This window comes from Callospermophilus lateralis, chromosome 8 (genome assembly GCF_048772815.1).
Source record: "Callospermophilus lateralis isolate mCalLat2 chromosome 8, mCalLat2.hap1, whole genome shotgun sequence".
NCBI lineage: Eukaryota > Metazoa > Chordata > Mammalia > Rodentia > Sciuridae > Callospermophilus > Callospermophilus lateralis.
The window spans coordinates 81,817,459-81,839,458 of record NC_135312.1 but is presented as its reverse complement, the minus strand read 5'-3'; the positions used below and the strand labels follow the sequence as shown (position 1 = coordinate 81,839,458).

General features: G+C 34.9%; 1 pseudogene; it reads right to left on the bottom strand.

Annotated features, from left to right (window-relative positions):
- Positions 1-18,324: 18,324 nt before the first annotated feature.
- Positions 18,325-18,467, bottom strand: LOC143406388 (large ribosomal subunit protein eL39-like; annotated as a pseudogene).
- Positions 18,468-22,000: the final 3,533 nt, after the last annotated feature.

Below are 22,000 nucleotides of genomic sequence, written 5' to 3'. Positions count from 1 at the left end.
AATGCATCCCACCAGATTATTGGAACACATAAATCATCAAAAATTAGGATTATGTACTTGGCATGGTGGCACACACCTATATAATCCCAGCTACTCAGAACACTGAGGTAGGAGGATCACAAGTTTGAGGCCAATCTAAGCAATTTAGTGAGACCCTCAGCAATTTAGCAAGACCTTGTCTCAAAAGAAAATATGAAAAGAGCTAGGAATGTGGCTCAGTAGTAAAGCAGCCCTGGATTCAATTTCCAGTGCCATAGAAAATAAGTGAATGAATATCGATAAATGGAGTTGAAAAAAGAAAAAGGGGACATACAAAAATATATATTTAAAATATTTTTATAGAGATTTAAAAAAATCTAAATGATTTTTTTAGACAATGGCTAAGTAAATTATGAAACAGCTGCTCAATGCACAGATTTAAAGAAAAGCACGAACACTAGATAGCAATATAGAACACTGTGGTATTTTCATAGTGTATTAATATGCTAAGCTTAAGAGTGTATTCATGGACACAGAGACTAACTCACAAAATTACAATTATCTTATATTAGACAAAGGTGCTAAAAACATGCACTGGAGAAAAGATAGCATCTTCAACAAATGGTGCTGGGAAAACTGGAAATCCATATGCAACAAAATGAAATTAAACCCCTATCTCTCACCAAGCACAAAACTTAATTCAAAATGATCAAGGACCTAAGAATTAAACCAGAGACTCTGCTTCTTATAGAAGAAAAAGTAGGCCCTAGTCTTCACCATGTGGGATTAGGCTCCAACTTCCTTAAAAAGACTCCTATAGTGCAAGAATTAAAACCAAGAATCAATAAATGGGATGGAATCAAACTAAAAAGTTTCTTTTCAGCAAAACAAACAATCTATGAGATGAACAGAGAGCCTACATCCTGGGAGCCAATTTTTACCCCTCATACATCAGATAGAGCACTGATCTCTAGGGTATATAAATAACTCAAAAATCTAAACACACTCACACACAAAACAAATAACCCAATCAACAAATGGACTAAGGACCTGAACAGACACTTCTCAGAAGATAATATACAATCAATAAATAAATATGTGAAAAAATGCTCATCATCTCTAGCAATCAGAGAAATGCAAATCAAAACCACTCTAAGATATCATCTCACCCAGTCAGAATGGCAGCTATTATGAAGACAAACAACAATAAGTATTGGCAAGAATGTAGGGAAAAAGATACACTCATACATTGCTGGTGGGACTGCAAATTGGTGCAGCCAATTTGGAAAGCAGTATAGAGATTCCTTGGAAAACTGGGAATGGAACCACCATTGGACACAGCTATTCTTCAGCTATTCCTCTTCTCGGACTATACCCAAAGGACCTAAAAACAGCATAGTACAGGGACATAGCCACATCAATGTTTATAGCAGCACAATTCACAATAATTAAACTGTGGAGCCAACCTAGATGTCCTTCAGTGGATGAATGGATAAAAAATATGTCGCTTATATACACAATGGAATTTTACTCAGCATTAAAAAAGAACAAAACCAGCTGGGGATAACCCACTTGAATCAAATGTATGAAATATGATATGTCAAGAGCTTTGTAATGTTCTGAACAACTAATTAAAAAAAGAAAAGAACAAAACCATGTCATTTGCAGGTAAATGGATGGCGTTGGAGAAGATAATGCTAAGTGAAGTCAGCCAATACCCCACCCCCCAAAAAAAATACTGAATGTTTTCTCTGATATAAGGAGGTTGACTCATAGTGGGGTTGGGAGGGAGAGCATGGGAGGAATAGATGAATTCTAGATAGGGAAAAGGGGTGGAAGGGAAAGGGAGGGGGCAGGGAATTAGCAAGGATGGTGGAATGTGATGGACATCATAATACAAAGTACATGTATGAAGACTTGAATTGGGTGTCAACATACTTTATATACAAACAGAGGTACAAAAATTGTGGTATATATGTGTATTAAGAATTGTAATGCAAAAAAAAAAAAAAAAGAATAGCGTTACCTTAGATTGGGTAGAGGGAAGTGAAAGGAGGGGAAGGCAGGGGATGTGGGGATAAGAAAGAGTAGAATGAAACAGACATTATTACTTTATGCATGTATGTGACTGTATGACCAAGGTGATTCTACAATATGTATACTCAGAAAAATGAGAAATTATATCCCATCTATGCATGATATATCAAAGTATATAAGTGCATTCTACTATCATATATAACTAATTAAAACAAAAAAATTTAAAAAAGACATATATACAAGCAAAAAAAAAAGAGTTTATTCATGTTCATGTTAGGCTTACTCTCAGGTTTAAATGAACACATATCCATACTTAAGTATTTAAAGAGGAGCATGAATGAATAAAAGCAGAATTCATATATTGGAATATGAATATTTTTTGTTCTTATAAAAATTCTTTTATTGATTTTTAAATGTTTGAACAATAAAATTTTAATATAGGCCATGTGAACATGTATGTGAAAGCATAAATATGATTGAAGTGTTAATTAAGGTGTGTTGGCTAAATGTTGCTTGTCGTACTACACTTGAACCAAAAAATATAACGGTGACAATTTTTTAAAAGAACTTGATTAGAGCACACTACAAACGTATTTTTAGAGGAAATGTAAAAGCTGTTATTGTTAAGGATAAATGGAAGTGACTTCAAACTTTTAATATTTCCTCTCTCTTTTTTTCTCTTTTAGGTAAGTAACTGAACAGGGACATGAAGAACTGATATTTCAAATGACAACCATGTTGCAAAAGGTACATTTGGTATTTTAATATTACTTTGAAGGAATCTTCTCAAAGTATGTAGAAGAATATAAGTACACTTTTGGGGAAAAAAAGTGCTTTTGCAAAAATAATTTAAAGACATTATAAAGATATTAACAATTTTTAAATTTATGAGGCATATAATGCTTTTATTCCTGTAGTTTTGGCAATTATTATTATGAGATTGAAAAGATAAATAAATTGATCATCTTTCCCTTGACAAGTGGGAAGAAGTGGTGGGGTAAAGACATTTGAATGTTATAGATAAAATAAATACATTGAGGTTCATTCATCAAAGTGATTGCTGTGTTTTCTCCAAAAGCTTATAGTTTCTTTTCTGTGATCAAATGTTATCTTCATTGTGCTAAAGTTGTTAATAAGGTGATTTGCTTCTTGATAATTCAAATAGATTGAACTCATGAAGAGAATTCTCCAGACTTTTTATATATATACATATATGCCAAAAGAAATTGAAGAAAAGGGGACGATGGGAAGAAGGAAATATCACACTTAAGAAATAATAGAGTGTAAAATTCTTAGTATGGTATATATTACACTATGATTTATGGAAACCTGTTTTTTTTTTAACTTATGAATCTATCTAGGAGAATCTCTTCTCTAGAAATAATCTTTACAATATTGTGGAAATCATCTCATCTGGTTTCAGAGGAAAGAAACAATCACGTCATTACCTATTAGACTGACTCTGTGATACCACTGGATTTCTAATCCAAGAATTTCTCATTTTGCTTAGAAATTTCCTTTTATACAATTTAGGGCATGTGCTATTGAAGAGACTTAATGGGAAGAAAAGTTTGAAAAAACAATTGGGGGAAGTAACTTTATGTCAAAAAATTTGTACTCTTTGAATTAATGTAAATTTGCTATATTTTATTAAATTAGAATTGGACAGTTTTATTAATGGTGACAATGAGAGAATGCTAATTGGCCTATTTTCAGGAAAACAGATATTACTTTGTCTTATTATATAATTAATATTATTATATTAATAAATTATAAAGAGTTTGATTTACTTAAGGCACCAGTGAGACTTCTAAATGTGAAGGGTAAGTTGGCCGCTGGGTAGATGAGTCTTACCTCAGAGAAGAGATCTGTGGTGGATTTGGGAACCATTGTTTCACAGTTGGTAATGAAGACTGCAGTAATAAATTAGATTGCTTCTGTGCAGATGATTGTGTGACAAATTATTTTAATTCTTCTGGTGAAAAGAATAATGGTTTGGCAAGCAGTGTCAAATATTGTGGATAGGTCAAAGATAAAGGCTTCAGTGACTTTGGTAAGGGAAGACGTGGTGGAATATTGGGCACAGATTGGAGTGGGTTGAGAAATAAATAAGAGATAAGGAAATGGAGTTAGCAAAAGAGATAGTTCTTGAAATTTTGTCTGTGAATATAGGTTCGAAGAATCTGAACAGGTCTTTGGGATAAGAGAGTCTTGAGCATGTTTAAATATTAACAAGAACAATGGGGATGAAGGGGAGAGATTGGAGGTTGGGGTTTTTAAGAAGGAAAAAGGGGTTGGCGTAGGCAGACCAGGAAGAGGGGTTATCCACAGCTGGAGGGAAGGATAGCTCCTTCAACGTAGCTAAGGCAGGAGCTTGCAAACAGATGCAGTTTGTTAATCTGATAGAAGTTAAAGGGGTTTCCATATTCTGTATGAAGATGTGGCCAGAGCAGTTAGTTAGGATTTGAATAAAGAGCCAAGATTTGAAATAGTGTTGGTTGAAAATGGGGGAGAGAAAGTTGCACTGGGGACAGCGTTGGACTAGTCATGTATCAATGACTGGGAATTTGTAGTGTCATCAAACTCCTTCAAAAAATACTTATAAAAGTATTAGATGCATGAATATTACTTTCTAAAACTCAGAAATCAGGAATATTCGGCTTTGAGAGACAATATAAGAGAAATTTGATGTTTTTTTCCTTTGGTGTTTAGATTGGGTATTGTTCCCAGTGGCCGCATTCATGGCAAAATTTAAGAATGCTTTTGAAGCCAGGCATGGTGGCACATATCTGTCGTCTTGGCTAACCTGGGGATTAAGCAGGAGGATCACTTGAATCCAGGAGTTTAAGAAAGAATATTTTTGATCTTGAAGAAATGATTACATTTAAAAAAATTTTAAAGATGTTGATGGACCTTTATTTTATTCATTTATTTCTATGCCTTGCTGAGAATCAAACCCAGTCCCTCACACATATTAGGTAATCCCTCTACCACTGAGCCACAACCCCAGCAAGAAAATGATTACATTTTAAATCTAAAACTAATACCTCGTTTGCCCCGAGTTGAAGGAAGCTGCTGTCCTTGCTCAGGTGTCATTAGCTTGGTATGTTCTTTCTGCTTTGGCAAGTATCCTTTGGATAGCAGAGTTAGATGGACAGTGTTAAACAGGCCCAGAAAATGCAAGACTTTGGTTTTTGTTGACTTTGAACTAAAAGCACATTAATATGCCCATTTCACTAGAAACTCTAAATTCACACTTCCCATTTTGAATTTTAAGAGAGTTTACCTAAGTGTATGGAGCTCTTTATTAAGACCAAAGAAATCTTTGAGTTAGGTGACTTTCAAACTTTTAAAAAAAATTCTTAAAAACATTTTGAAAAATAGAATCTGGCAAAAAAAAAAAAAAAAAAAAAAAAAAAAAGGAAGGAGAATTGTTCTGGTTGCATTTAGTAGGAGGTAGCTGGAACCCAGCCACTTGCCTCTTCTTTCCCCTCCTCTTCATCCTCCTCATCCCACTTTCAGGAAGGTCCCTGAGACATCACCACTGAACCTAGTGTCTCCATGGAACATTGTTCGAAAAACACAATTGTAGATGATTACAGCAACACTGAATTTCATCAAAATATAAAGCCTTCAAGATAAATTAACTGTGGTTTGGAGGTATTGTTCTTTTCTCTAGAATAAGAGTCAAGTTAATGTCTACTTTGACCTGAAGTATTTAATTATGATCTTATATTGCTAATTTTAGTGATTATAGATACTAATTAAATCAAAGAAGCACAATCAAAAACTATCGTTGATTATGTAATAAATCTGGAGTTTAAAAAGCCAGGTGTTCTTTTTAATTATTTTTTCTAATCAGGATTACCATCGTCCGTAAATGTGAATCCCTTCACTGGGCTCATGAGTGAAACTGGTCTTCATTTTTCTCAAAGGATGGACATATGACAGTAGTAGGGAAGATTAACTGTTTTGATCTTGAGCAAGTATACATCACCCAGATGTTGCTCTTCCATTAAAATATGACTTTGTTGAGGCATGAAAATATCCACACAAGTGCAATTGGATATTTTCAAGAAAACAACAGATTTCCATTAAACTTGAGCATAACTGAGGTAGAAGAGCTGACACAGGGAATGCTAAATTGCGATATGAAGAACTTGCTAGGATAGTTATAATAACAAACTGCCGCAGCCCGGCTGGCTGGGCAAAATAACCGGGGGGTGACGAATAATTTGTGTACGTTGATGTAGCAGGAATAGGAGCCATTTATTGTAGAATAAGAGCGGTATTTATACATTTTACACAGCTTATCTAATTAGCATAAAATAGATACAGCAGTCAACCAATAAGGAATCTCCACACTTAATGGCTCGATTTTGTTACTTCACAAACCACTCCCTCTGGCATTTTGCCAGACGCCATCCAGACTTGTTTACAGACTCTAACATTTCTCTGGCAAAATAACAGGTGCCAATCTGACTTGTTTACAGACCTTAACAACAAACCAACAGGGGATAGTAGTATTGAACATGAATATAATACCAAATTTTTTACTTGAATTATTTTATAGTTATAACTATAACAATACAATGGGGTAGACGTTGTGGCTCAGCTTTACATTAGATGAAACTGAAGTTCATAGAGTTTAAGTAACTTGTCCAGCTTACACAGTAAGTTACCAGTAAATGTAGTAGAGTCAAAAATTGAAATTCAGTTTCATTTCACTTTAAGTGAATTCAGACTCAACAACCAGCTGGGATTAAAAGTAGTTGAGATTGGGATTGCAAAATTCAAAATCATGATAACAAGAAGAAGGCTAGTCCTCCAGGTCAGGGAATGCTACCCAAGAAGTGAAATACCTCCAATGACCCATGGAGAAACCACTGCTTTGTTAATTGCCTCTATGCAATGCCTCTCTAAGTACTGTGGTAATAAGACTGTCTCTGCAGGACTCAGGCCACTTAGGCCTTAATGCCCCAGAGGTTTTAATATTGAGGTCATAGGGGAAGATTTCTATGATGTTGATTGGGAAAATTTTGTCCTTCATTCCAAGATTCACTTCCTGCTTAAGGAGAAGGAGCTCAATTCTGACTTGTGTTCCTGGTATCTTCTTTCAGGTGTGCATCCTTGAGTCACTCAGTATAATCTCTATCTACAGGTACATGAAATCTTGTTCTAGTTATGTGGAATCAAGTGATGAAAGGAAATAAGAATAATTTAAAAGGGTTACATATGAAACCATGTGGGTCATATGTAAAAATAAGAGCCTGCAGTTTTTAGAAGATTTTCTTCAACACTTGTTTAAATACATAAGATGACTGGGAGGAAATAACAAAGACTAAACTTTCCAGATACTAAAGAATAGAATACCCTACTGTTATAGTTTGGATACAAGGTGTACCCCAAAAGCTTTCCTCTGTTAACACAGGAATGTTCAAGGGTGAAATGATATAATAATGAGAGCTGTAACCTAATCAGTTGATTAATCCATTTGATGGATTAATAATTTGAATGGACTAACTGAGTGGTAACTACAGGCAGGCAGGGTGTGACTGGGAGAAGTAGGTCAGTGGGCGCATGGTTTTAGAGTTTATATTTTGTCCCTAGTGCCTCCTTTACTTGTTTCTGCTTTCTGCTTTCTGGCCACCATGCGCTGGTTAGCTTTCCTGTACCTTGTCTTTCTGCTATGATGTTTTGTCTCCTAGAGTAATGGAGTGAGCTGACCATAGGCTGGGACTTTTGAAACTGGGAACCCCAAATAAACTTCCTCCTCTAAGTTGCTTTTGTCAGATGTTTTGGTCACAGTGACAGAAAGGTAACCAACACACCTATATTGACAAAATTATTGATAATGACTATATTTTTGTTTGCATGTGATGAAAATATTTGTATACTTCAATGATGCTAACTTCCTGTCTTTCTGTATAAATCAGATGTAATTTTTGATTTGCTTCCTGAAGCTTTGTTCTCATCAGTAACTATAATTTGCTTAAATTTAGATAATTTATGCTTACAAAAATCTGTATTTTCTAGAGTATCTTCCACTGAAGAACATATATAATTGGAAGTAATGATACATTTGTTCATATTAAACTTAGATTTGTTCATCTTAATCCATTTAAGTGTTTCTAGTCATGAAATCAAATGGGAGCTTTCTGCTCTGTGTCTCTCAACTAAATTTAATAGATATATCATTCTTACATTATACTAATTATATTTTACATATAGTTCTTTTTTTTATTGGTTGTTCAAAACATTACAAAGCTCATGACATATCATCTTTCATACATTTGATTCAAGTGGGTTATGAACTCCCATTTTGCCCCAAATACCAATTGCAGAATCATATCAGTTACACATTCCCATTTTTACATAATGCCATATTAGTGACTGTTGTATTCTGCTGCCTTTCCTATCCCCTACTATCCCCCCTCCCCTCCCCTCCCATCTTCCCTCTCTACCTCATCTGTTGTTGTTCAGTTCTCTCCCTTGTTTCCCCCCCTTCCCCCCCCTTTCCCCTCACAACCTCTTATATGTGATTTCATCATGGAATTTACATATAGTTCTTGTGACTGAAGAAAATAATACTGTTCTGATTCATAATATTTCCTGTTTTGTTAATGCCACTAATAATCCATAGCCTCATTCTATTCTGATTGTGAAAAAAAAAAGAAAAGAAAAATTCAATAAACCAAAGTATCACTGCCTTTTCTAAATAAAAGGAAAAAAGAACAGAATTTGGAGTGGGGAGTATATTCATTCTTTGACAAGTTTTTCTTTTCCTTTTTTAATTTTTTTTTTTTTTTTTTGGTACCAGGGATTGAATCCAAGGGTGCTTAATCACAGCCATGTCCCCAGCCCTTTTTATTTTTTATTTTGAGATAGGGCTGTCTCTAAGTTGCTTGGGGCCTTACTAAGTTGCTGGGGCTGGGTTTGAACTTGTGATCCTCCTGCCTCAACCCTCTGAGCCACTGTGGTGTTTCAGAGGTGTGCACCACCATGCTCAGTGTTGACAAGTTTACCTGGAACTAGTCCCTCATTGTGTGGTCAGTTTATTCAACAGAGGGATAGTAGAAAGAATTGGTATCTGGTAAAGTGGACAAAGTCCTAATGAGTTCATTCATTGCTTGCTTTTTTTTCAAAGTAAAAATTGTTTCCATCTCCCACAATTGTTCCACTTAACTTTCATACACGAATTAATTATAATTCTAAAAGTACTAGTAATGTAGTTAAAATATTGCTCATATAATTAACCAGAAGCACAACAGTAAAATTCATGTTAATTATTGTTACCAACTAGTATCTTTAGGGTTGAAAATATTACAAACATGAGCCCATTGGAAGGACTTTTTATTTTTTTCCCTCAAAAACTTATGTGAATCACAGCAGTCTCTAATGTCTGTCCACACACTTAGGGGCAAAGCATATGAAGAAAGGGGGACCTTAGCTTGATTAGTGAACTAAAGTTGGAAATACTGATCTCACAGGAAAGATCATGCCCTCCTCAGCATGCATCTGGCCCTCTTCATTTTGCTTTCATCAGCTCGGGCTGTTCAGTGGTGCAAAGAAAACATTGTAAAATGCTTACAGCTTTTAGAAGTGCTTCTGAGCTCTTCAAATAATGGTAGGAGTTGCAAATCTTATAGGAAGGGCCTATCACAGAAAAGCTTTATTCAGCTCCACAGGGAATGGTGGACTCCAGTTACTGAGAGCTGCTCTAAAATGAAATACTTACAAGAAGGGGACACTGAAGTATTCATTGTTGTAATGCTTAAAGGGAACAAATGTGTGTTTCATTGCATGTCTAAACCTAATATCTGTAAAGGGGGTCTATGGCGGTCAGCAAAGAGAGAGTGAAGTCCTGTAGATGGATAAAAAGGAACTTTCAATAACCCAGCTTATTTTTTGGCAAAGATTCAATGTACTGGGAATTCTCCAGTGAAATAGGTTGAACTTGGCAGATCTGCAAATATGCATATTTCCACTCAGTACAATCAGGCAAACAGAGACTTCTAGAGGAACTAATTATCTTTTGTCTTTCTTACCTTAGAAAGTGAATAATATTTGGAAGACAATTAACTGCTAGGAGATGTTGGAGGCAACATTTGGAAAATGTTGAAAGAGAAACCTATATTTAGTCTTCTTTAAAACAATTTTTAATACCCTTTATGCCCCTAAAATTCTTTATCATAATTGACAGATGTTCAAGTCAAATGGCTTATAATTTGAAGATTCTTATTAGTTGACATTTGCTTTTTTTTTTTTTTTTTTTTGGTACTGGGGATTGAGCCCAGGGATACTCAGCCAGTGAGACACATCCCTGACCTTGTTTTGTCTCACTGAGTTGCTTAGTGCCTCGCCATTGCTGAGGCTGGTTTTGAACTCTGGATCATGAATCTTTGTGCTGCAGCCTACAAAGCCTCTGGGATTACAGGTGTGCACCACTGTGCCCTGCTGCCACTTGCTTTTTAATAAAAAATAAAGTAAAACAACAACTTTGACTTCAGCATCTTTTTTTTTTTGAATGTACTCCCACATTTTCATCGTTATAAAATCAATCAATGCAATCATTTTTTTAAGTATGTGTCTGTTTCAGACAAACTCTTTTGATGAACTCTGACTTTGCAGAAAGTGTAAAGTTAAAGTAGTGTCATAGAGTAGTACCGACAAACAGTTATTTCTTTTTGTAAATGTTACTCTGTAAAGAATGATATTAGGGAGCCACAAAAGCACCCACATTATAAAAAAGATTGTATGAGATAGAGCTACAGAGCATATCATTAATCATTTCTACTGAGTAGAAAAAAAATAGCAATTAGGATTTCTTTTCTTATAACATATGAAGAGTTCTGGATTGGATCCATAAATCTGCTTTAAATTTTGTGTGGTCTAGATCCTCTACAAACATGACTAATTTTAATTTTCTTATAGTGTCTGATATGAATAACCTCTTAAACTATCTTTATGCTTCCTAGAATATCTAAAATGTTTACATGCATGCATGTGTATGTATGTGTGTGTGTGTGTAGCGATGTGTACACATACTTATAGGTTGAAAAATCCCTTATCCAAAATACTTGGAAACAGAAGTGTTTCACATTTTGGATTTGGGAATATTTACATATATATAAGGAAATATATTTGAAATAGGATCCAAGTCTAACCACAAAAATTCATTTTTTAAAAAAATATATACCTAATACATGTAACCTGAAAATAATGTTGTACAATACTTCAAATAATTGTGTGCATGAAACAAAGTTCCATGACATGGAATTTTCTATCTGTAGTATCAAATCAGCATTCAAAAGCTTCTAGATTTTAGATTTTTGGATCAGAGAAGCTCAGCCTGTGTTCCAACTATAAGTCCTTTGACAAATACACTCAACTTACATTCTTTTGTACAACCCTAAAGAATAATGCTTTCAACTGCATTGTTTTCTGGCTTATATAATAACATCTGTAAGAGAGAAATTAGAAAAAATTACAGACCATCAGTTGGGAGAAAAATTGTATAAATACAAAACTCGATTATTAAGATATAAAAATGAAGAACAATAAATAGAATACCAGCAAACATAATATAGTATAGATTCACAATATAAAAATTTTTAATGTTTTGTATTTATTTATTTTGTAGAAACTAACGGAATAGATATTAGATATGAGGACAAAATAAAGAGTGGGGATGAGAATTCTCATTTTAATCCATTTAATTACCTATTAGCAATTAAATTATTATAATATAATCATGGTAATAGAATAACTAACATAAATATTAATAATATTAATTATTAATCTATAAAATTATATAGATTACATGGGCTAAGCTACTTATAGTTCTTAGACATTAAATTTTTGTGGTTTCTCAATGAATATTTGTATAATTGTTTTTGGATATGTGCTTTTTGCTAAGACTTGTATGTATTGGAGGCCAGATTAACCGAGAGATTGGTTAATTAATCCTGTCAACAGTATAATGATCTATATTTGCTCTCAAAATGCAGATATAAACCTTCTATATTTTGTTAATGACTCAGAAGTGAAAACACCTTTCCAACAGTAAATCTGTTTCAGTTGATGCATTTTACAGAATATCTGTACTGAGGGACTGTGTTTCAACATCCTCCAAGAAGAGCCATGGGATTTTTAAAAAAATTTTATCATGTGACATTTGGGTGGCAATTCAATGTGTTTTTTTTCCCCTTGTGGTAAAAAGCATATTACATTATCAATATATTTTTAAGCAAAACAAACACTATAATTTGAACAGAATTCTAATATGACTCTTTGGGAAATTGTCAATAATACTAGGGAGAAGTTAAAGTTGTTCTATATAATTTGCTTTGTTAGATCATTCAGATTAAAAAAGGAAAAATGATAAGTAAATCAAATCTTTGAAGAAATATTTGAATTGGCTAGAAAAATAATTTCCAAAGCAAGTTAGCTAAAAGTATATCTATTTAATTGATAATTGTACAAATTTTTGTGTCTTCTTTGTTAAAAAGCTTGGGTGTGGCACCTTAAGTACTTAAGATGGTATGTACACAATCCTGAGGGTTCAATAAGATTTTTCTTTTCTTTCTTTTTTCTTTTTTTTGATGATTCTTTTTTTAGGAGGAGGGAAGGAGAAACCGATCATGGGGCCCTCCGTGAACAGATGACCCAAACTTCCAATACTTTGATTTAAAAGTATTGCTTTGTAAATGATTGGTTTCCATTTCAGAGTTTTCAAACACATTTCTACTGGTGTAATATTGAGTATAAGAAAACCATCTACTTGCCATTTTGTGGGGGATATATATAGTGATTTTTAAAACTGTTCTTCTTGTTTTTTTCCATGAAAAGGCATTTATCATTTAAGTGGTGAATCCCAAAGGACAAAGACGTGTGTTTCTAGAAAAGTAACATGAAAATATCATGCAAGTAAGAGAGCTGGATGGTGGGTTTCCCATATTATGGTATCTGGGAGACCAAATTTGTGAGCAGCCTGGTTTATTTTAATATTATCAAGAGCAAGTCAGCTATGTGCCAGAAATGGAATAGAGATATGTATTTCTAAATTAAATAATTTCCAGGTTCTAGAAATGCCCACATCTAGGAAAACATGTTATAATGGGGGGTGGAGGGAAGAAGGAATGAAGAAGAAAGAAAAGCACTGGACTGAAAACTCAATGATGCTTCTAAGATTTCTTCCAAATCTATAATTTTCTGAAATAATATGTCAATCAATAACTGGAATAAAATGTACTCAATAGGCCCAGGATGCCTGTGTAACAGTCTAAGAACTGCTACTAGCTTGGATGTACTTTACAAAGTTCTTCATATCTTTTGTCGCTGGTGTCAATCCCATTCTCACTCTCCAAATTATTTGATAATACTTAAAGTGGTGCTATATGCTGAGTATGGTGGTATATACCTGTAGTCTCAGCTACTCAGGAAGCTGAGGCAGGAGAATTTCTCCAGACCAGGAGCTTAAGACTAGCCTGGGCAGATAGCAAGACCCTGTTTCAAAACTGACAAAAATAGTGCTATATTAAATACTGCTAAAGTATGTATTAAATAAATAAAAATCTAGTAATTGACGGCTTAATTCTGTGCTATAGGGCTTTATGGCAAAATGAAGTTTATTGTACTCCAGGAATTCGAATTACAGGAAAAAATGTAATTTATTGTAAAGAATTTTGACAATATAATTATTTTCCCCTGTTAAATAAAGAAATTATTATCATTCTTGCTTTCCTTTTTTTGTTTTTGTTTTTGTTTTGTGGTGCTGGGTATAGAATGGGCGGCAGAGAATGCTTTGCCGCTGATCTAGATCCCCAACCCTTTTTAAAGTTTTGAGACAGGTTCTCCCTAAGTTGACCAGGCTGAACTTGAACTTGCAATCCTCCTGCCTCAGCCTCCTGAGAGGCTCTGACTTATTAGGTGTGCACCACTGCATCCAGCTGATCAGTCCCACCTTATAAGCAAGGTAATTAAGACACTAACAGGAGAACAGATTTCTTGAGTATAATACATCATTAATAAACACTTTTAACAATAAATATAATCTCTACCATTTTGAAAATAAAAGAGGCATAAAGAAAGGAAAAGAGAGAAAGAAAGAGAATGTGAGACTTGCTAGGATATTATTTCGGCACTTTATCACATTAGCCCCCTTTAAATAGTATATTTTAATGTTGAAAAAGCAGATTTTACTTTGCGCTTTTTGCCATCCTAAATTTTCCTAGTTCTTCTTCTTCTTCCTCTTCTTCTTCTTCTTCTTCTTCTTCTTCTTCTTCTTCTTCTTCTTCTTCTTCTTCTTCTTCTTCTTCTTCTTCCTCTTCTTCTTTAATCAAGGTTAATTTTTGAGTAATACATTTTGAAAAATATACGTTCTTGATTTTCTCCAGTTAGGTTTTAGAGTCTGTATATGAGTTGAATACCTTCAATCCTCTAAATGTTTCAAAACTTTATCTCCTTTATTCCCCTCATCTATATTGACCTCATCTATAAAATTTGTTCGACATGTTTCATAAAGCTGTACAGAGGGTCCTCTTTTTTGTTCAGTAGACTGAAAGCCCTATTTGGAAACCATAAAGTAATAATATACTGCACAGAATACAGTTTGGAAAGAGATCCAAGTGTAATAAAAATGGTTCAATTTGCTGTGAACCCACTGTTTCCTAAAATTTAAAGCTAGATGGGAACTTAAAGAACTAGTCCTGCTGGGCATGGTGGTGCACACCTGGGAGGCTAAGACAGGAGGATCACAATTTCAAAGCCAGCCTCAGCAACTTAGCTAGGCCCTAAGCAACTTAGTGAGACTCTGTCTCAAGGTTTAAAAAAAAAAAAAAAAAAAAGGACTGGGGATGTAGCTCAGTGGTAAAGGCTCAGTGGTAAAGCTCCTCAGGGTTAAAAAAAAAAAAAAAAAAAGCCTGTCTTATTCCTGATATTTTAGATTCAAATTCCTTATCATATTTGAAATGACCATAAAGGGCACCTGAGGTTATAATGTTTCTTCCAAGGGGAAAAATATCTGTTGGGATACATGAAGGAACATGTGAGTTTAAAAATGTGAATTCTATTTTCAGAAAGTTTAAATTACTGAGTCTAATACTAATGGCAAGTGATTTCTGCTTCCAGGACTGAGTCCCCTTGACGGCTGCTTTCTTCTGCATAATTACTAGAAAATACATCTAGACCAAAATTGTGGCTAAATTTAGGGTCTGTGTTTCCTGCTTTTCTCTAAAGGATATATCTATGACTTCTACAGAATTGAATTGAATTACAGAAATTATATTTTCATGTCTTCTCTCATCATTCTTCTTCTTCATTCTTCCTTGTAAATTTTCTAGAGTGGGGACCTAGTCTGTTTTCTCAACCTCAGAATCTTCTGTGCCTTGAAACTCCTTATAGGAAGCTGAGTAGGCACACTGAGATAAACAGATAGATGGTAAGTGTGTAAGTGAAAATTGATTTAAAGAAGTTTTGATCAAGAACATAGGACCAGACAGGAAAATAAGGCTCAGAGATTTTCTTTTTAAACAATGTTTCTAAGAAAAATAAAGAATGGGCTGAATAATATTTTGAGTTTTAAAAACTGGTGAAAAGATAGTATGAATTATTTTTCAGCTTGTGTTGGATTTCAGTTTTGCATGTGCTTTCATTATTGAGGCTTTGCAATTTTGTTTCTGTGCACATGAATTTGTTGGTATAAGTATTTGACACAGAGGAAATTGACCTATGAATATCTGATGAATATTCAATGTATAAATAAGATTTCTACCTTTATTACATATTGAAGTTTGGGGAATAGGGATGTAGCTCAGTGTTAAGAGTGCTTGCCTAGTGTGTGAGGCCCTGTGTTCCATCCCCAGCACTACCAATAAATAATAACACATATTTAAGCACTTCAGGAAAAACATTTTCAGTGTATGTGTATTTTGTACCAATATGGATAACAATGAGACTGAGAGTAAAAATGTAAAATTTCTACTGACTGTATATATATAATTGTGTGTGTGTGTGTGTGTGTGTTACTGAGGATTGAACCCTCAGGCATTCTTCCATCAAGCTACATTCCTACTCCTTTTACTTTTTTATTTTGCGACAGGTTCTAAGTTGCCCAGGCTAGCATTGAACTTGAGATTCTCCTGCCTCAGCCTCCAGAGTCTCTGGGATTACAGACATGTGCCACAGTACCTGGCTTAACACCATAATCTTAAGGTTTTAGATCAAGTTCCATTTTTAGCATAATGTCTGGCATATTAAAAAGTAAAAGCAAGCAAAAACCCTGATACATGTTTGTCAAATGAAATAAAAATGGATATTTATGAAAATATCTTCAGTGGGTTTTAATAACAGGGTTTTGCATTCAATGTCTTTTACCAAGTATTTCAGTGATCAAATTATGTATCTCCTCATTGTGTACAAAGTACTCTGATGGATAGTTCAACAATATTAAGATGTCTTAAATAGGAATCTCACTTAAGAAACTTATAGTCATAAAGGAAATACATAGAGACAACTTAAATTGCAACGTCATCAGAGCTATGGAAGCAAAGAGGCAAGGCTTGAGTCAGCTAGTGGGTGTTCTGGAAAGAAGGAAGAGTATATGAGAGTCTAGAAAGAAGGTGGAAAACGATAAATTCCAGAACAGCCAGGCCTCAGGGTTTGTGCACAGCACCGGTTTCAACAGTGGGGTCCAAGAACCACCCCAAAGCTTTTAGGTACTGTGTTTCTTCCAAAGCACCAAGTATCACCATGAAACAGAGCTCCTAACAGTCTCTTTATTGATAATAATAATAAAATATACATATTTTCATAGTATGTTCAGGTCACTCTTCAAACTTCTCATGCTTTCACCTTCCTCATTCTTCTGTTTTGCTGTTCATCTTTAAATCTTGTGCTGAAGAAATATCCTTATCTTCCGCTACCAACACTGCCAGGGCTGGCCCTCCTCCTGTTAGTTTTAACTGTAGGACCATATTGAAGATTAAAAAAAAAAAAAAAAAAAAAGAAGAAAGAAAGAAAAGATGGGTCTCAGATCACGAGATAATTTCATTCCATGTGTTCCTTATTGAGGATCTGGTGAAGCAGAAGTGGCATAGCAATAAACTCCAACTGTCTGATTGTTAAGACAGGATTCGATGATATACCTTGGGGAATTCATTATGGTTCAACATTGAATGCATATTTTGTAGGTTCAGACAGTAAGTTTGTTAGCACACCAAAAACAGATCCGTCACTTAGGGGCAAATTCACATTAAGTGACCTCAAATAAAGAGATGTTTAAAACAGAGTTTTAAGGTATTATGGCATAAAACTTGAATAGTAGTCCAGTAGGACTAGGGTATTCTGACTGTGCGGATCAATCAAATTATAGGAGAACCAAATATCACCCAGGAGGCTTTTACATAAACATGCAACCAGAGGAAGGGGGAGATAATTATATAATTTGATTATCAGTGGCATCAACCTAGTATCCCAAAGCACCTGCATTAAAAAGAATGACCTGGCCACCAGGATCGGAATCAGAGACATGAGGCCTGAGCATCCCTCCCCTTGTTTACTGGCATGACCAACACTGTTATTTTTCTTCTCTGACTCTGTGAGTCCTTCACCTCTGCTTCTAGTAAGAGCATTCTGTTGATAAGTAGTATATTCAGAGGGTAAACGTGTTTGATTTCATGGTCTACCTTGGACTGTCTGGAGGCAGCTGCCTTGGGCAGTGTGGAGAAAGACTCTGAGACTCTGCCAAGCTCAGCGGACTAGCGTGTGCTAGAGGTTGTGGGTGGGTCTGTGTCTGACTCAAGCAGGTAGGATGAAGATAGTTCCATGCATTTGCCATCCCTGCATGAATAATTCAGATTGTGTGGAGCTCCTGAAAAAGCATAAGCAGGAAAATGCCATCATCTGATTTTCATCTAAATGATGATCAAGTCCACTGTAGAGATTTGCCACGCCCAGGATAGCTCTGAACGTAAGCTGTCTGGGAGTGGCTGGGGATGTGATAGAAATGTTCAACTCATGACTCTATAGTTTCCTTCTTTCCTTCCTTCCTTCCTTCCTTCCTTCCTTCCTTCCTTCCTTCCTTCCTTCCTTCCTTCCTCTCTTCCTTCCTTCCTTTTTTTTTCAAATGTTTCACATGTTTATTACAGAACCAACAGAAACCAGTACTACAGCACCTTTGGAACTACAGAAAGCTCACATTCCCAGTTAAATATTCTCAACTGACCAGACAGTGGTGACATTTTCAGTCTGAGAAGATGATCACAACCCTGATACAGCCCAAGTGTGTGTGCCATTTCATATAATTCCTTATGGACCTAGCTCGGTTCTCCTCTTGGAATTGTACCTGATTTTATTACCAGTTTTCATTCAAATCCACTGGGGAACAGGCAATTTTGCTTTTGTTTCTTGGCCAGGAATCCCTTGATCCTGAAAGTCTTGTAAGAAGACATGGTGAAGAACCGAATCAAGCACATGCACCACCATGACTCTAGTTTTCTGATTGCTTTCACCAAGGCTCTGGATTTTCTTGTCTGAGTGTGTGTGTGTGTGTGTATATATATATATATTTTTTTCTTTCCAGTTTGAAGATTAGAGAGAAACATAGACTGAGAAGCCTAGGTATTGTTGATCACAATCTAGTCATGTCTCCACCCCAATTATAAGGTGGAAAATGCTTGCTTAATTACTTATTAGTGACTAATTGAAAGCGGAGCGCATCGTATTTCATGAGTAAAGTCATCTTCTTGTGCCTTTTATCCTGAACACTGCTGGTATTATTTAGACCATTATGCTAAGTGCTTTTGTTGCTTCCCAGAGCACTTCCATATTTACATCAAAAGATTTATCATTTTATTTTTTACTTTATTTCATTACTAAGTGGAATCAATTTGATGAAGGTTGCTGCTGTATAATTGATGCAGAGAGTGATTTTCATCAGCTTTGCTGTGAGTGGGATTGGGTATCCTTGGTATAGCATGAGTTCAGTGCACACCTCAATAACGGGGTTGAGGAGAAGCCTCCCCGACCCCCATGCTAGCCGGGAATTGAAACCAGGGCCTTCGGCATGCCAAGCACATGCTCTACCAGTGAGGTGCATCCACAGTCCCAAGTAAAACTTTCTTGAGGAGGTTTTTTTTTTTTTTTTGAATATGGGAAACTTTGCAATGACTAGTCTCATTAGAGTCTCATTTGCTCAAAAAAATTATGATTAAAAAAAATCTATGAGGCACTATGATGGGATATCATTTGTGTTAACACACCATTATTTTTTTCAAGTAACTGCAGAGTAGTAGAGGGGGGCCTTTCATGTGCCTGGTGTTATGTAGACATCCCAAGTATGTAATTTAGGATCTATTCTTGAAGGAAGCATTAATAATAATAATCACTTTTGAAATGTATATTATAAGGAGATTATACAGAGCTCAAATAATTTGTTCAAGTTTAGAGAGCTGAAGCTGTTAATAGAATTTAACTCAGGCCTGATTTCATGATAAAGCCTATAGTCATACTAGACAGGGATGCTATATGAGGAAATAGAATTTATAAAATACAATATTTTTTTATGAGGGGTACTGGGGATTGAACTCAGGGGCACTCAATAAGCCACATCCTCATCTCTGTTTTGTATTTTATTTAGAGATAGGGTCTCACTGAGTTGCTTAGCACCTTACTTTTGATGAGGCTATCCAGTTTTGAATTTGCTATCCTCCTACCTCAGCCTCCCAAACCAGTGGGATTATAGGCATGCACCACCATGCCTAGCCAATACAATAATTTCAATGGCTCATGTTGGTCCCAAATGATTTTGTAGGGTATAAATTAATAAATTGATTAATACTATTTATTAATATCACTCAAAACCTCTTAGCCCCCAAATGATGCCATATTCTCACAAAATTTAAAAGCATGGTGGTAATAGTATTAGGGATGTTATTTGCTATCTTCTTATGCATTCTGATTTGTTTTCTTAAATGTTTTTGTCTGTAAACAGAATTAATCATTTGGTATTATAAACAGTTTTTTGTGTTTAATTTTCATGCTGTTTGTATTCTTTTTTTCAGAGTTCAAGTTTTTTCCTCAGCAATTTGCTTTCCCATATTCTCACCTGTTTTTCTCTTTGTTACTGTTGTTTATTTGGCTACATCTGGAAACCACGATTAGGGTTTTTTTGTCATTATTTCTGCATGATTATTTGAGTTTATATTTTGCCAGTCAGGGATGGAAATGTGCACTGCTTTAATTAGCCCCTGCTTAATCATACTTTCTATTGAACTTTTTTTTTTCTTCTACTCTTTATTTAGTAAACATTTGTTGTTTTCCACATGCAAATACATTTTCAGGCCTGGCTAAAGATAAAACTCTTTTTTGTTGTTGTTGTTGTTGTTGTTGTTCAGAGATTGAACTCCGGGGCCCTTAATCACTAAGCCACATTCCTAGACCTTTTTTATATTTTATTTAGAGACAGGTTCTTACTAAGTTGCTTTGGGCATCACTAAGTTGCCAAGGCTGGCTTTGGACTCATGATCCTCCTGCCTCAGCCTCCCAAACAGCTAGGATTACACGTAGGTACCACTGCATCTGGCTAAAGTAAAACTCTTTTACTTATTATTATTTTTTTTAAAGAGAGAGAGAGAGAATTTTTTTTAATATTTATTTTTAAGTTTTCGGCAGACACAACATCTTTGTTTGTATGTGGTGCTGAGGATTGAACCCGGGCCGCACGCATGCCAGGCGAGCGCACTACCGCTTGAGCCACATCCCCAGCCCAAACTCTTTAACTTAGAAGAAATTTCTTGGCATATCAGGCCATGCATATAATATTATAATAGCATCTTTTATATTAGGTGAGTTTTTGGGTGACAGTGAAGGCTTGTAACAGCAATATGAAGAAGAGAGCAGATTTAAACAACTCATTATTTTTTATTTATACTTCCAGTAGCTTTAATCAGATTTTATGTCTTTATCACAGATGTTTTTATTTGTCAGCTATTGTTTTTAATGGATAAAAACATGATATTTTAAAGTAAATTAAAAATAATATAAACTCACTGACAGTCATTACTGTTGGATGAAGTACAATTTGTCAGGTAAATAAATAAATCAATTAGTATGTTTTGAAGGTTAATAGAGGATAATTACCATGTATGCTAGTTTTAATATTTATCTAATTATCTTAAATTCAAAGTCATAACCGTGTGAGATGCACAAAGCTTTTAGTATTTTTTTTTTTTTTTTTTTTTAAGATGAATGAAAGAGGCCAGTTGCCTTGGCGCACGCCTAAAATCCCAGCAGCTTTGGAGGCTGAGGCAGGAGGATCAAAAGTTCAAAGCCAGCCTCAGCAAATTAGCAAATTAGCCTAAATAATGCAGTGAGACCCTGTCTCTAAATAAAACGAAAAAAAGGGCTGGGGATATGGCTCAGTGGTTAAGTGCCCCTGTGTTCAATCCTTGATAGGACAAAAAAAAAAAAAAAAAAAGAAAAAAAAGAATGAAAATAGTGTATTCCCAAATCTCATTTTCTTAGCAAAAATCAACAAGTAGAAATTTCATAAACAAGCATTTTATAGATACTACTGTAACAGAAAATAATCATTTTTCTGATATAATTGTACTATTTTACCAATGATGGAAATGCAGCATAGCATGGCTAAACTGATGTCTCAGTCGGGAAATACAAAAGTGAACTTTAAATGCATCGTAGTCTTTGTCATTAATGAAGACTGAACATTTTAATTACTGACTTTGCCTAGGCAAAATAGATATCACTTTGATTAATAAATTTGTTAGTCTGCTTAGTTTTTTCTCTTGCAACTATTAATAAAATGTATTAAATTTTAGAATTGAATGAATTATAGAATTTTAGATTTCCTGGAAAGGGCCCTTATGAATCCTTTGGTTCAGTGATCTTATTTTAAGTAGTATGGAGGTCAAAGTTTCTCCCATCTGTAGTTAGTTAATGGCCATGTTATATCATAGTTCTTGCC